The 16,759-nt window shown below is 32.3% G+C and overlaps 1 protein-coding gene across 2 annotated transcripts in view; it reads left to right on the top strand.

Annotated features, from left to right (window-relative positions):
• Positions 1 to 16,759, top strand: part of LOC106880955 (neuronal acetylcholine receptor subunit alpha-10) — a 608,885-nt gene that overhangs the window by 267,991 nt on the left and 324,135 nt on the right. The window contains exon 4 of one of the 2 annotated variants that reach the window (XM_089349377.1): positions 5,689 to 5,819. The exons of the other annotated variant lie outside the window; for it this stretch is intronic. The gene's annotated coding sequence lies outside the window, so the exon portion shown is untranslated. The remainder of the gene's footprint in view (positions 1 to 5,688; positions 5,820 to 16,759) is intronic. 2 annotated transcript variants of the gene reach the window in all.

Below are 16,759 nucleotides of genomic sequence, written 5' to 3'. Positions count from 1 at the left end.
CTTAGCCGTTCCTGAAATTGCTGGCTTTGAGCCAAAATTTGAAACCAATATTGAGGAAACACAAAATGCTATCATGTCAATAGAATGCAAAATTTATATTATTAGCTAATAATTAAATTATTTATCCTAAGATATATTGAACATATACTTTTATCAGACTATCACAATAGGAGGAAAGCTTTAACATTTTTCATCATAAACGAGCATTGAAAAGAATATATATATATATATATATATATATATATATATATATATATATATATATATATATATATATATATATATATATATATATACGGGTTGTGTGCGCGTGTGTGTGTATTTTATATACAGTGGAATAAGAATAAACATATCTCGTGCAAAATTTAACAATTAAACGCTTAATATCACATGCATTTCTAATCAGTAGAGTAAGTTTCATGCATGACTATATATTATGATATAAATCAAGTCACTTTTTACTTTATGAAAGACAAAACTAAAACAATAAATCCATTATGCTGTTTTACATACTCTAGGGGATAAATATTTTATAATTATCGTAAAATTAACAGATGAATTACTAAGCGTAAAACATTAATTCATAGATTAAGAGTCACAAACATTTTAGCTTTCCGTTAACAAAATAACGAGTAAAATCTATTAGAATTAATTAGACCAAGAGCAAATAATTTACAGGGTAACATTTTATCATTAATTACCCAAAGGAATAAACGACAGATATTCCATTTTCTTTTCAAAAATGCATACTGTCGTACAGGAATGTAGTTACGATTCTATCTATCTATCTATTTATCTATCTCTTCCTCTGCGTATGTGTGTATGTATATAATGTTATATATATATATATATATATATGTATATATGTATATATATATATATATATATATATATATATATATATATATATATATATATATATATATATATATATATATATATATATATATAACATTATATACACAGATATATTTGCATACACAAAACAAATGTTATACTCACACTATGTGTGATAATTTAATTACTTAACATTTTAGCGTTCAATTCACAACGTGAGGTGAGATATAAGGGTATGTTGATTCTTATATATATATATATATATATATAGGTGAAAATTACAATAGATAAATATCTATTAGCATGACTATGGAAAAATCCTAGTATATAATTTAGTATTAAACACCTAAACGAAAAGATAGAAAATAAACTTACTATATCATTACAATAATACTTCCAAACATTCGCTGATGTAATACTTGATTGTTACACCTTTTCCATTATACCACCACAGAGGATTGTATTTGAACACTGACATCTTGATATGTGTGTGTATGTTTATATATGTGTGTGTGTGTGTGTTTGTTTGTGTGTGTGCTTGTGTGTGAGTGTATATATATATATATATATATATATATATATATATATATATATACATACATATATATATATATATATATATATATATATATATATATATATATATATATATTTATATATATAAATATATCCTACACACTTATTTGCTTGTATGTGTCCATGCATTTATATGTATATTTATGTATATATTCATGTGTATATACATGTATATATATATATATATACATATATGTATGTGCATACATATATATACATGCAAACATACATACATACATACATACATACATATGTTCGTCAACATAGGTATACTTACTGTAGTAAATTTATACATTTACAAAAACGTACGATGCCAAAGAGATATATAATTTCATTACGAAACTTCAGCTGAAAATTTTTATTATCGAAGTAATAAAACTGGTTTCTATAACTATGTGAATGTAAATTTTATACATGAAAGTGAAAGTTACAGATGTCTTACTAATTTCGTGAATGTTGAAGTTTTTGAAACCTCACTATGCATTTCAAAGGTTTATAGATCAATATTAGAGTACTAATAGACATATATACTATGAAAAATTAATTAAACTATGAAATAAATGAGATTCAAGCTTAACAGCTACTTGGTTTCAGTTCCGGTGCAGCTGCGCGACACGTAGGGAAAGTGTCTTCCACTATAACTCCGAGTCGTCGAATGTTTTATGAGTGAATTTTTAGACGGATTTTTAGAAAGATATATTCAGTTACAACTATTAGTGTCAGCCTTTGGTTTCGAAAATAATATACCTTTAAGTGCTGCTTCCTGATGCCGCATCTTAAGATCTCCGACTTCTGTCTTCTCTCCTCCCAAAATATACTTTGACGACTGCAAAAGGCCATGGGTACTTCGAGTACTCTGTTTTTCCTCTCTAATTGCAAAGAAATAAAACAGAACGCTTTATTGCATATTACAATCTTGTGAGCAGAAGTTCTATCCAGAGAGAGGAATATGCGCCTAGTTTTTGCTATAACTAGACTATCTAATAATTATCTGTGTTACAAACTGACATACATTTACTATGTCTTTTCTAATTTTTTCCTTTATGCACATAAAAAATGTGAATTTAATTATCTTCCTACAAGCAAAATCTGCAAACTTGCCGAATCTAGGCGGGAAAAAATGTCGAAAATTTATTGAATTCATATTTTCTCTTTGAATTGGTTGTTTGGTTAGACTTTTCTGTTTAGAATAGTCTTTTGTATTATAATTCGTGTCAAAGTAAATATCTTAGTATTGTTTCTTTTGTTAGCTTTCTTCAATAGAGTCAGCCTAGAGTACGTTTCCTTTGGACTTATTCTTCTATTCTTACACAATTAATATTCAAACAAACGCTTTGACAGGTATGAAACACATGTAGCCCGGATTTTCCATACTCCATTCCGTAACTCTTGTATTCTTTTTGGTACACTCGGCAACCCTGATTGCTGACCCAAGAATATCAAAAGAACATTTTTCAGCTTATCGTTCTTGGATAAAAGAAAAAAATCCGCAACCTTCCGTCTCAATAAATCACTATTGTTCCTGAAAGTTGCTTCGTTATATATATACGGAATCTAAGTTTTTATCTCGCAACTTTATTTTCACTCCACTGCAATCTTCAAGCAAATATTTTTACAACTCGATTTTGGTGATATATTTACGCTTATTGGTTGGTTATTGTCGCATGTTCGTCTTTGTTGAATAGCTTGCGTTTTTGCTTGCCGATTGGATATTTTACTGCCTCTCCATGATTTATTTTTCAGTGAGAGACTGTGTTTATAATTTGCTTATTATTTCTAATCTAATTAAGGTTGTTGTTTTTTTTTATGATATTTTGGCATTTTTCAGTCAACTTTTTTTGTATGTTTTTTTTTATAATTTTGTATTGGATATATTAGAGGAATCTCAAAGATGTTTATTTTTTTACTCTGAAATTATCTAGGGATATATCTAGTGGAAATAATGTCTCGTGTCTGAGTGATTTAGGTCTGACTATTCGAAAATGTTTGTCTCCATTTCAAGTGAGTGAGCACGCAATTTAAATTGCAATTTTTAAAAGTGTACTTGTATATATGCTTGATCATGCCGTTTTCATATGGTTATTGATGTGGTTTACTGGTAATGGCTGAACTGCTTGGAATTCTATTTTGGTCAGTGCGACTAAAGTATATTGTATTTTAGTCAGCAATTAAAAATATATGGTCTCCATTTATTTCATTGCTTTCCAAAGTTCTATTCTTAGCGATAATGTATTCTTTTTCAGTTTATCGAACCTTTGGTACAGTATACAAAGAAGTATAGTCTACAGAGGAACAGTATTACAAGTTGGAGAAACCGGAAAATATCGGCGCTATTAATACAACTCTTAAAGACGTTACACGCAGTGCACAAGCACAATCAAAAACTTATGCAAGAGGAACACAACGTCTCACTGTAAACACATCTTGGAGTTCAAATTAATAGACTTTACACCACCATAAATAAATTGTTCTCGTATCTGTATTTTTGCGCAACAGAAAAAGGCCGAATAATTACATCATTAGAAACGCACTCACTCTAAAATACTGAATGAATTTAAGTCGCACTGCAGGCAACAAAACAGATTTACCTCAAATTATTTTTCTGAATAGCAAACAGGATAAGACACACATCAGAGCAGTCTCCGACAAAAACCTTTGACTACACATGTACACGTGCACACACGCCCTTTCACCATACATAGCTGAAAAGCTGCAATTCAAACATATATATATATATATATATATATATATATACAATAAGTTATAATTCCAAATATTTTCGTTATGAATAATCACAGAAACACAGGTACACGCTAAAGAATTATTATTCCCAGAGCATGCGCCCGCTGAAATAAATACATACACCTTCTAACAGCCATACCAAAATCCCAAGACTATGAACCATCATTGCCAATATATTATCTTCAAAGTTAACTACATAAAAAAAATTACCTTAATAGCCTTAAAAGAACATCCTAATGGAATTAACAGATAAATTGAGAAATAACTAAGCAAATGAAAATCATTGTCATCAGAAAATAACAAGTAGAGAGGAGGAAAATAATATCTAATCCATAAAACCACTGATGAAATACAAACTTAAAACCACACACATACCCAAAAATTTAAATGTAGCACCGAAACAAAATATAACAGCTCGGGCCGAAGATCGCAATGGCTTGAAACACGAGCTGCAACGTACACATGCACTTTGCAACACCTACAAGTCGGTCTTCGTGGTATATTTATATTCGCTAAAGTATGTCTTATGTATGTATATATATATATATATATATATATATATATATATATATATATATATATATTACTGTTTTTTTAGAAAAACATAAATTCGGAGTAAAACCACACTCTAAGAAGTAGAGCATTCTATATTTATTACTGGTGAAGGCCGGTTTAAAGAGTTACCCTGAGTTTCTCGCCATAAAGGATACCTTTATGGTGTATCTTCAGACCCCAAGAGCTGTTGCCCTTTGACCTCTTTAAAGTGTGGAGGGAAAAACGATATGGATGTGAACAAGGGGATTATTTCCCTTTGCTGCTGGCTATCAGCATCCGGCCGAGTCGCCATCTTTCAGCTATGAGGGTAAACAATAGAGTGTTATCTATCTCTCTCCCATCACCAATTAACTTCTGGCTGTGGTGTTATTTTCACTATTACCGCTATTATGCGGGTCCCAAAACACCAGCAGAAATCTACTAAAATGCAAGCACGGTCCGAAAATCTCCATTCTGGAATTTAGTATGGTCCTTGGTATGTGCGACTTTTTTCACGATTTCCATGCGTTCAGTTATGCATAGCTTGCAGCTTTTCGTTCCATTGATGCAGGGAGCCAGGCGCTCGAGGATTTTCCATGAGATCGAGTGTGGAATTCCATCTTCCTGTAGTTGCCATGCATGGCTGGCAAGCGATGTAACGTATCTTCTTTCCGGGACCCTGAAGGAGGATCTATGGTTGGAAACACGTTACATCACCATAGATCCTCATCGGTTACCTGTTTAAAGGTTTGATAGAAGTGTGCATAATAAATTGGCCAAACTGAACGGTATGTTGTTTCGTGTGTGCTTAGGGTGATATTATGTAAAGAGGAGGCATCGTTATGAGTCGGCGGGTTTAAAGTACATAGCAGTTTCCAATAGCGAATTTATTTTTCTTAATAGAATGTCTAAGGAGGGGAATTTATCGTTGCTGAATTCCATGGTGAATTGAATGTGTGGATTTATGTTTTTATAAGCTTTTGAAATTTTTTTTAACAGCTCCAGAACTGTGTCTCTAACAAGCGAAAACACCAAATATTGAATATTTTGTATTAAGGAATTAAGGAATACGCAATAACCGCAAAGTCAACCAACGATATATGATATTCGCACAAGGCATAGTCCGACCGGTATGTTTAAACTTATATTCTTTAATACACAGTTCACGCCTTTGCATCGACAAACAGTAAGAAATACATGTATAGACTCATTAAAACATACATACATGTGTATGCCACAGATTGGTGTGGCTATGTATTTTTCTATTTAATACTGGTTGTTGTATCATACATTTAATATGAATCGCTGAATTTACATTTTACAGTTAACATTTCCGAAAACAAATATGTAACAAATATTTTCGAAATCGATTTTTAAATATTGGTTGAATGGACAAGTAGACTAAAATGAAGTCATTGTCTTTATTTATAAAAATGGATAATTAAGAAATGTATCCAGATTATAAGCAAATATATTAATACGTTTTATAAAATTCAGATATTCTCATTGATATATATATACATATATATATATTATTTCCCTTCATTTTGGCTTAATTAGTGTCAAATTTCAGATTTGGTTATGTAGTACAATCATTCCATGTATTCTTTCGTGTGTATTCATTTTGTTTTTCCCACATTTAATTCTCACATCATTTCATTATTCATTGATTTTAACTCCATTCTATTGTAACTGACTGTCTATACAATGTTAATGCAAATATTTACTAGTAGAAGATATACGTTTATAACTTTCTTTCACTGTAAGTAAACATTGCCAGCCATTGGAAAATAGTATTTATTTATTGTTTTACCTCTATATTAAGTAACAACAGTATTTATTCAATACCTAAATAAGATATTTCTAATGTAATTGATACGACATTTTGTAATTCTTTCCCTTATGCGTTTCTGTGTGTTTAAGTAGAATCCTTTTTTATTACAGTTGTCCTATTTCGTTATTTGTCCCATATGTTTTGTTGGAACAAAAATGTTCCTAAATACGTTAATTCAATAGTGCTCAAGAACTTTTCGGTCTCATCATTAGATTGAAGTGATGTAAATGTTAACTGATTGTTTACCTGAGCTGCCGTTTGTTCTAAAGAATCATAGGAAAACTATTATAATTGATAAAGTCATCACCGTCGAATATAAAAATTACACCAAGCTTAAGTTTATGATATATTGTTATAGATTTATTTACCTATTTTGGGTTTTGTTTTGCTATTAGTAATACTCGTTACTTATTTTGCTTTGTGAAGTTGTAGTACTGACAATTAATGTACTGACAATTAAAGTGAGCAAATGCCTTTTTTTTAATGCATGTTTAACCGACAAGAGATTGTTATACGCGTGAGAATATATTACAAAATCATCAGAATGTAAGACCTAATGTTAATCCCAAATTAAAACAGAATGTACCACGAAATAACAAACTAGTATAAACTGTAGAATATATTTCAAACAGGTAATGTAATAGATAAAATTCAAGGGAAACATGTATGCTGTAAACTTTATGACTCATATTCCTACATCGAACTTACAAGTGTAACACCTCGTCTGCTGACCACATATTTGCAGCAAAGATTCTTTCCAGATCATTATAATACAACCAAAAAGATGAAAAAGTTCGTTAGAACATTGTTTCCTATCTCCAGGAGTGCGATCCAAAGTTGCGTTACCAAGATTTTTCAATGATTCACAAAGTAATTTTTGAAAGTATTATTTTTGTTCGAAAGTGTAAAATATTTTCCAAATTTGTTACTGTTAAACATGCTATACATGGCTACTTACATTCTGGGTTACAAAGATATTTGATACATACTAGAAATTTATTTACTCTTTGAATTTTCACAGACCAATGAACAGGAAACTGTAGTTAAAAGAATTACCAAACTGCGAATGAGTAGACTCACACTTAAATTTTTTTTTCCCTGTAACATATATTATCGTAGGTTATTTCTTGCATGCAAAAGAACCTGCGTTCTTTAAATTTAAATATTTAAGGAAAAATTTATTTACAATATGACAGAAAATAGCTTTTATTATGAAAGAAATGAAAGCCAGCCTTATATATATTTATTCCGTCTCCGGAATATACAGACATTCATACATATACATATTCATGTATGTGAGTGCGCGCGCGTGTCTGTGTGTGTCTGTGTGTGTCTGTGTGTGCTTCTGGGTGATTTTTTGGGCAATATTTTGACAAGAAATTGGCTTATACAAAGTTAATTTAACAACCCTGCTGTTGCATCCTTCCTAATCTCAAAGTATAAATTGAATTCTGGAAGAATCAGACTACTTAGGCCTATTTCAGAATCTTTTACAAATATATCACTATTTTATATTTTCTTTATGCCATTTGGTTATTCTATAATTATATATAACTGTCAGTTGATATAATCCCTAATGTCAGAGTAGGAATACAAACCCCAAATTTTAGAATTGGGATTTACATTTATCACCACAGAATAGTCAAATCGCAATTACTAATATCGTTTGAAGTGTCAAGCAAAGAATCACTGAAGTACGTGAAACCATCACGCACGAAAAGGAAAAATATTTTAGTAATAGAAAAAGTTTGCATTTGAAAACAAAACACTGTTTAAGGACTGGATGGTACAATCAATAGTACTATACTAACAGGAAAATTCTGATAGATAAGTTTATTGATCTTCGTGTTAATTGTTTTGTTATATTAACCATTTCAACTATATTTCTGATTTAAGTTTATGGTTAAAGTAGTTTACATATTAACAGTTACATTATGTTGAAGACGTTAATATCGATTTCGTTCCATCACTAAAATTGCTTAATGCATAACGTTTTAACACGCATATGTGGGTACTAGGAAAAAGCAGGATAATTTTTACAGAATTTTTTATGCAAAGGAAAAAAAGTATTTTTTAGCAAAATCAAAGAAATCTATATATACATTTTATTTGGTTGGGTGGAGTAATCGTCTTAAAATAATAATCTATTGTAGATAATTATTCGTAGATGTTAAGAACCATTGCTTTCTAAAATCTGAGCTTCTTGGTTTACTTTTTAGTGTCTTCTCTTATATATATGTGTGTCTGTATGTATGTATGTATGTATGTATGACATATAGAGATAGTCAATTATAGTGCAACTGTGCTGAGCAAAACGCTAAGTGATTTAATAAACATGTTAAGCTCTTGCTGGCTTTTTGGAGAATTCCAAATCAATTAGGAAAGCGGCTGGCATCTTGATAGCTTTCTCTATTAATTTGAAATAATTTAATTTTAATTTAATGTTAGAACTTGTTTCCCACAGCTATTAATTTCCTATGCGGTGCTTTTTAATAGTACTCAACAAATATTTAGTAGTGTATTTACAGTAGAAATGAAATTAATTATCACTATTTTGTGTGTGTTTACAGAAGCGAGAAGAGTTTCTTAATTACGGCAATAGTTCATAAGTTTACGTGTTTTAAAGCTGATATTCATCATTATTTTGTTTTACCTATTTTTGCTAACTTCATCAATTCAAGATGGAACTCACGAAATTTTATAACCGTAAATGAAATTTTAATACATTAATTAAAAAATAACCATTGATATACTACTAATTAGAAACATTTATCAGCTGTGGGCTCACTTTGTAAATGCCGTAATGGAAGTATGGAGATAACAGAAACAGTGTTTATAATTTAACGAAAATTATATCCTTTGTTGTATTTCAGTGGGGGCCATTATGCCATTATTAAGCACATGCTTTGTTTCTATCTCACTTCCTTTATTATTATTATTATTATTATTATTATTTTATTAGTCAACTATATATCCATTTAGCAAATTACTCACCGATTGTTTTAATTAATCATTTGGTCAATCACTTTTAGTCAAAACTAGAATGGACTTTGGCGAGCTTTTGCAGCGTTATCATTTAATCGTAATTCTTGGCCGGCTTCTTGGATTCTGTGTTATATACTGGTTCAACCTGGGCGGGTCGCCAGTCCATTGCAGGAGCACCCATTCTTGTCAACTGAATGGACTGGAGAAACGTCAAATGAAGTGCTTTTCTCGAGAACACAACACATCGCCTGGTCAAGGAATCAAAACAACAATATTACGATCTTGAGAACAACACCCGAATCGCTAAGTCACACATCTTCGCACTTCCTTTTTAATGTGAGATATTTAGTTTCTATTTCTAGCAAGTCCAATACTCTGTCTACACATTATCACTAGATCTACAAGAAATGGTGCCCAAATCTATCTCAAATCATGCACTGCCATTTTAAAGGAAAAGAAGCACATATTAGTTAATATACTCTTAGGTATAATGTCTAAAATATAAGGGCAGTCAGAAATAGAATGCCTTAGATTATAGATTTGCAAAACCAGGTTTACCCCAGAGTCTAAACATCATGAGGAACAACAATAGCAACAACAATGAAAAAATCCAAGGTAGTGTTGGCAACAAAATACGAGTTGCTGGTTCTGTGACGGATCTTTCTTCTAATAACACAAAGGAATTATTAGATAGCAATTGTTATCACTTTGTCTTCCACCTTTTCATTACATTTAAATATTAATTTTTATCTTCTCTATTTTTCAAATGCAATTCCCCTTCTTTTCTACTATCTTTACAACATTGCCTCGACATTTTCCATTCTCCCGATTGTTTTCATATTCTGCCTACAAATGCGAAGAATCCAAATCAATGTCTATTGAAGCGAGAGAAAAAAAATAACACAAATACTGAATACTTTTCAACAAAGCTCAAAACAGCGAAAAAGAGGAACGATTATATAAAGCTTAAGGCTGAATGCAACATACTTGATTACAGGTTTGTTCGTTCAGGAATGACTGAATACTATCAAAAATAAAACACAAATTCTACACCATTTGTTTATGAGTACACCGAATTGAATCGATCTGGTTTGGTAAAAAACAGGAATGTGCAACAGTAGGACTAAAATGTATATATATATATATATATATATATATATATATATATATATATATATATATATATAAATATATATATACGCATCATATGCATAACATGCGTATGTGAATGTGTTCGTTTTAAGTGAGTGCTATTTCAAATTTAGTTTCAAATTAATTACGGAATCTTTACTCAAAGACAAATGGACTCAGTACTGAGAATAGAGCCAAATTTATCGTGAAATTTGTGAAATTCTTTATGCTTTGCTTAACCCTCTATGCACTTGGCTAACATGGGTGTGTGACAAAATTCGAAGTCACAGGTAACACGAAAATCACTAAATAAGGTTACTATATATATATATACATATATATATACCTCTTCTCTACCTAGATACATATGTGCATAAATATTAGTATCTATGTATCCATATGTATATTTAAAAAATCTCGTGTATGTGCGCGCGAAAGAGAGTATATGTGTGTAACAATATATTCGTTTTTATTCAGATAGTCGGATGACATAAGAGGGCAGAATGAAACTCGTTTAGGGTTGATGGTTGAAGGAAATAGTAAACGGGGAAGGAGTTCTAGAAAAAGAAATTTTGGTTTGGCAAGATTAGGTATAATATATGATATTTCGTATATTGTATCAAATGAGACTCAGTGAGGATGATAAATCATTTATATTTCGTATGTGTATTTTTGTATATGTGTTTTTTGTATATTTAATATGATATATTGTGGCGGTTGTTGTTTAACTCCATATCAATACTGACACCGACCCGTTCTTTACGTATCTAAGATTACGTTAAGTAATATATATCCTTCCCTTTTTTGAAAATGGTGATTGTGACTCGAGGAATATGATTATTTCAGGTGTTTCAGGTATGAGTATGCATTCGGTATAAACAATACAAAACTATTTATCCTCATATTTATCCATTATCATCCTCATATTTATACAAAAGTATTCTCTTCATATTTATACACATATTTAGGGTAAATTGTATCATTAACTTAACCATATTGTTCATCGGAGTGGAGGTGCAATGGCCTACTGGTTAGCGCAGCGGACTCGCGGTCATAGGATCGCGGTTTCGATTCCCAGATCGGGCGTTGTGAGTGTTTATTAAGCGAAAACACCTAAAGCTCCACGAGGCTCCGGCAGGGGATGGTGGCGAACCCTGCTGTACTCTTTCACCACAACTTTCTTTCACTCTTACTTCCTGTTTCTCTTGTGCCTGGAATTCAAAAGGTCAGCCTTGTCACACTGTGTCACGCTGAATATCCCCGAGAACTACGTTAAGGGTATATGTGTCTGTGGATTGCTCAGCCACTTGCACGTTAATTTCACGAGCAGGCTGTTCCGTTGATCAGATCAACTGGAACCCTCGACGTCGTGAGCGACGGAGTGCCAACAAATAAACAATTGTTCATCGGAGCTCACTTTGTAAGAGCTGACTATTGAGATTTATATGTTGATTTAACATTTCCAAATTTTCAAACGTTTAAAAACACAATCTGCAAACCAGCGGAAAAACTTCATTCTGATGGATATTTGAGCCAAATATATTTCAGATCATATCTTACTTACTTAAACATATGAAGGCTACATCAGAAAATGTTAGCTTTAGATATACAAAAACTCGTAACAGTCGTAGATAGAATTCCTTTGATTTTAGGTTAGCTCGATCAGTGCTGAATCTGAGGCTAAACAACAAAAATAACGTTTGAAGGCTAACCACCAGAAGTACCGCTTTCAAAGTTTTCCATTTATATGTATTCTATTAATTATAAATGAAATACGTAGCCCCCAGTTAAATCAGTAGGTAGATTGTCCTCTTTAAATTTATTACTGTTTCATTTTATAGCTTTGAATTCAACAAGATATCATTTGCCTTAGGTATTTTCTTTACTCTTCTTAATAACAAAATGATAAGTCAAATTTGTGTCAAATATTTCTGGAATTCCTGCTGAGCTGAAAAATTTCTTGATGTGTAAAACGGAAGATGAGCAGGGGGGAATTTTATTGTTGCTTTGTTGAATCTTTAAATGAAATCTTTAAGAAATAAACTCTGAGAAGAATACAGAGAGGTCAAAAGGAGAATATAACCATCATAAATAGAACAGCAAATTTTATTTGAAGCTTCTTAAAGTAATGATCGTAGACGAATCAGCAACGGAATTTAGTCAGACACTAGGAACTGGAAGTCCTTATTCTGGAAGAAATAACGAACTTCTGTTAGCATGTTTGTTCAGTATTTAAAATCTACTCATCCGAGTATTTCTAACATTTTTGTTTTTATCAGAAACAATTTGGTATCTATACATGACGATTTTCATCTTATTATTTCATCTATTTCCTACATATTGCCACTATATTGTTGTTGTTGTTGTTGGCACTCCGTCGCTTACGACGTCGAGGGTTCCAGTTGATCCGATCAACAGAACAGCCTACTCATGAAATTAACGTGCAAGTGGCTGAGCACTCCACAGACACGTGTACCCTTAATGTAGTTCTCGGGATATTCAGCGTGACACAGTGTGACAAGGCCGGCCCTTTGAATTACAGGCACAACAGAAACAGGAAGAAAGAGTGAGAGAAAGTTGTGGTGAAAGAGTACAGCAGGGTTCGCCACCATCCCGTGCCGGAGCCTCGTGGAGCTTCTAGGTGTTTCCGCTCAATAAACACTCACCACGCCCGGTCTGGGCATCGAAACCGTGATCCTATGACCGCGAGTCCGCTGCCCTAACCACTGGGCCATTGCGCCTCCACTGCCACTATATATTTGTCACATAAAGGAATTTTCAAAAATATACAGTCCAACGATTGGTGTCACCATTTATGTGAATAAATAATTGGCAGTGAAATATTTTGTAAAGTTTTCTGTAATCTATAGAGAAAACATACATGCGTATAACCAGAACAATTGTCTATAGAAAAATATGCTTCCTCGTATTGGAAAAAGTATGCTAAAGAATTATTATCGTGTTTGATTGCAGATACCATTCCGCATTCATAATTTGTTATTTCGAAAAATTACATCAAAAATTCAGTGACTGTTTTCAACCGTTGGAGCAGTCTTCGTTTTGCTGATGGAAGGAACGTATAAACTACTAGATCTGCGTAGTGATGGAGTGAAATAGAAGCTTCGAACTTGCGCGCGCGCGCATACACACACACACATACATACATATATATACAAAGAGAGAGAGAGAGAGAGAGAGAGAGAGAGAGAGGGAGAGAGAAATGGAGCAAGTTAGATAAATCGATATATACAGATACATATACATGTACACACACGCACACAGCACACACATATGCATATACACATACAAGCATACAAGCATACATACATACACACATATGCACACACACACACACACACACACACACATACATATATATATGTATATATATATATATATATATATATATATATATATATATATATATATATATATATATATATATGAGCAGTAGTAATAAGAAAATAAGTGCCATTCATAATAAATTCACCATTGAGTATAGGTTTTCAGTTTAAGTAGTAATCACTTAACATGTTGTATATAACGTAATATGTCCATCTGACTGAAAATCCAGTGATTCAGAAAATAATATTTTCCGCAAGGAAAAAGCATGAAGTCAAAAGTTTGTGGAATTGAATATAGATAAATTTTTCCACATGACTGCCATATTACCATATGATCACAGCAGTTTCATAAACTTCATTATATAGTATTATTAATTTCTGTATGCAAAATTATACGTACATATCTATATCAATATGTCAGCTCACCATTGCACAAATGATTGCAAATAAAGTAAACTAACCTATCAGATCATCGTTAGATACAACTATGATGATTAGATGATCCTTATTAGTTTACTTACTTTATTTGCATCTATTTGTGAACAATTGATTGTATTGTGTACTGCTGAGCACAAATCTTAATGTGAACATATGCATATAACTTTTCACACCGAAATTAATAACGCTACATGATGAAGGATGCGAAACGGCTGTAATGGCGTAGAAATCATGTGGAAAAAATCTAAATTAATCTCTCAGATTTGATTTTAAGCTTCACTAATATGTGTTTGTGTGTATGTATGTGTGTGTGTGTACATGTGTATGTATATGAGTGTTTGCGTGTATGTACACATGTGTGTGCGTATATATATATATATATATATATATGTATGTGTGCATGTATATATATATATATATATATATATATATATATATATATATATATATATATATATAAGAGTTTGTATGTGTGTGTGTGTGTGTGTGTGTGTGTGTATTCGCATGTGTGCGCGCACGTATGTTTCTTATACATTCGAAAACTAAGTTCAGGAATTTTTCGGCTACCTAATAAATTTTCTTTTCTTTTACATATTTACTATTTTATCTCAACAACCAGCTTTAATTATTTGAATGACACTGCTCTACAAGGACCAGGTTTTGTTAGAAAGTGAAAAATAGTCTCATACTTTCAATTTGAACCAAAATTATAAAGTGTTGCATTACGAGAGTGACGATGAATGAATAATGAAAGTAATGTTTCTCCGAATCACATCTGTACTATAATAAAGAAAGCTGCTTATCATCTGTATATATTGGGTCATCCCATAAGGAATGTTTTTTGTTTTTCAATTGCATGAATGAATTAAAAGTTGGAGGGAGACAGGATAAACTACCTGCATCAGCTTGCTATAAAAGCAGGTAGTAATTTTACCTTGTCTTTATTCATAGTGCATGTTTTGAAGAGTGCAGTTCGATTTTAACAGTTATTTATTTTTTCAAAGCTATAATAGAAGTGACAAAGGAGTATATTCGGCATATCTTGCTTTATGGCCAGTCCTCCAAGTCAGCGCTAGAAGAGATGGTCGTAGTTTATACGACCATCTCTGGTTTCAAGACGATCGGTATTCTTCCATCAGGATAATGCTCGGCCACATACAGCCAGGATGACATTCAAAAGGCTGGAGCAGTTTCAATGGGAAACGATGCCCTACCCATCATATTCGCCGGACATTTCCCCACCTGATTATCATTTGTTTCGCAGTCTTCAAAATCATTTGTGCGGAAACAATATGAATTCTGTAGACGAAATCGGGACAGTACTGGAGGAGTATTTTACGTCACGAAGAAATGCATTTTGGAAGAGGGGCCTTGCATGTCTACCAGACAGATGGAAGAGTATCATAGAAAATGATGGAGAGTATATTTTACATTAAAAAATAATTTTGTTTATCTTAATTTTGAAACATATAAGAAGCATAAATAAACCGCATTATTTATGGGATGACCCAATATAAAGGCTATCAAATAAACTATGTTTCTGGCACAACAACTCTTTTTTACAACTAAAATAACATCGGAAACGAGATCGGGTCGCACAATTTTTAGGCCATTTTCGGGAAATATCTCGATTTGCTTCTAATGTTTCATTTTTGCCCGATGTTTCCCGCACTTTCATGAAAACCCATGAAAATTGTACCCTCCCCCACTACACTTTTAAGCAAACAATAACTTCCATTACGCCACTTATCCAGTCAGTTCACTACATATCAGCTGTGCCGATTCTGCCCATAGAAAAGGAACAAATAATACAATGTAGCTGTAGGTCATAGCACCCAGGCAACACCGAGATGCATTGCTAGTCTTAATATATAAAAGTGAGTTTGTGTGTATGTGTGTGTGTGTGTGTGTGTGTGTGTGTGTGTGTGTGTGTGTGTGTGTGTGTGTGTGTGTGTGTTCCTTATGGATTCAGTAATTATTCGGCTACCAATTAAACTTTATTTTAATTTACACATTTACATTACAAAAGTTTTACATTGTAATCTTTCTAGAATATGTGTGAGCGAGAGAAACACAGAAAAAGAGACAAGAGGGAAAGAAACAGAAAGAGAAAACAAGTTTCTATAGGAGTTGAAAGACAGAGGGATAATAGGAGAGAGATACGTTACTGTTTCCTGCTGTATGCATGTTCTATAGGTGAAGGTGAAACAAAAACGGTACAAAGAGAAGAGGAAAGCAGGAGAGAAGGAGACGCTGATAACCTCGGAAACGAGGTCGAGTCGTACCTATATCAGAGAGAGTTTGTGTGTGTGTATGTGTGTGTGCGTGTGTTTGTGTG

The sequence above is a fragment of the Octopus bimaculoides genome, chromosome 3, assembly GCF_046866305.1.
Source record: "Octopus bimaculoides isolate indiv1 chromosome 3, ASM4686630v1, whole genome shotgun sequence".
Lineage (NCBI taxonomy): Eukaryota > Metazoa > Mollusca > Cephalopoda > Octopoda > Octopodidae > Octopus > Octopus bimaculoides.
The sequence above is the reverse complement of the archived record's forward strand: the minus strand, read 5'-3'. Positions and strand labels throughout refer to the sequence as shown.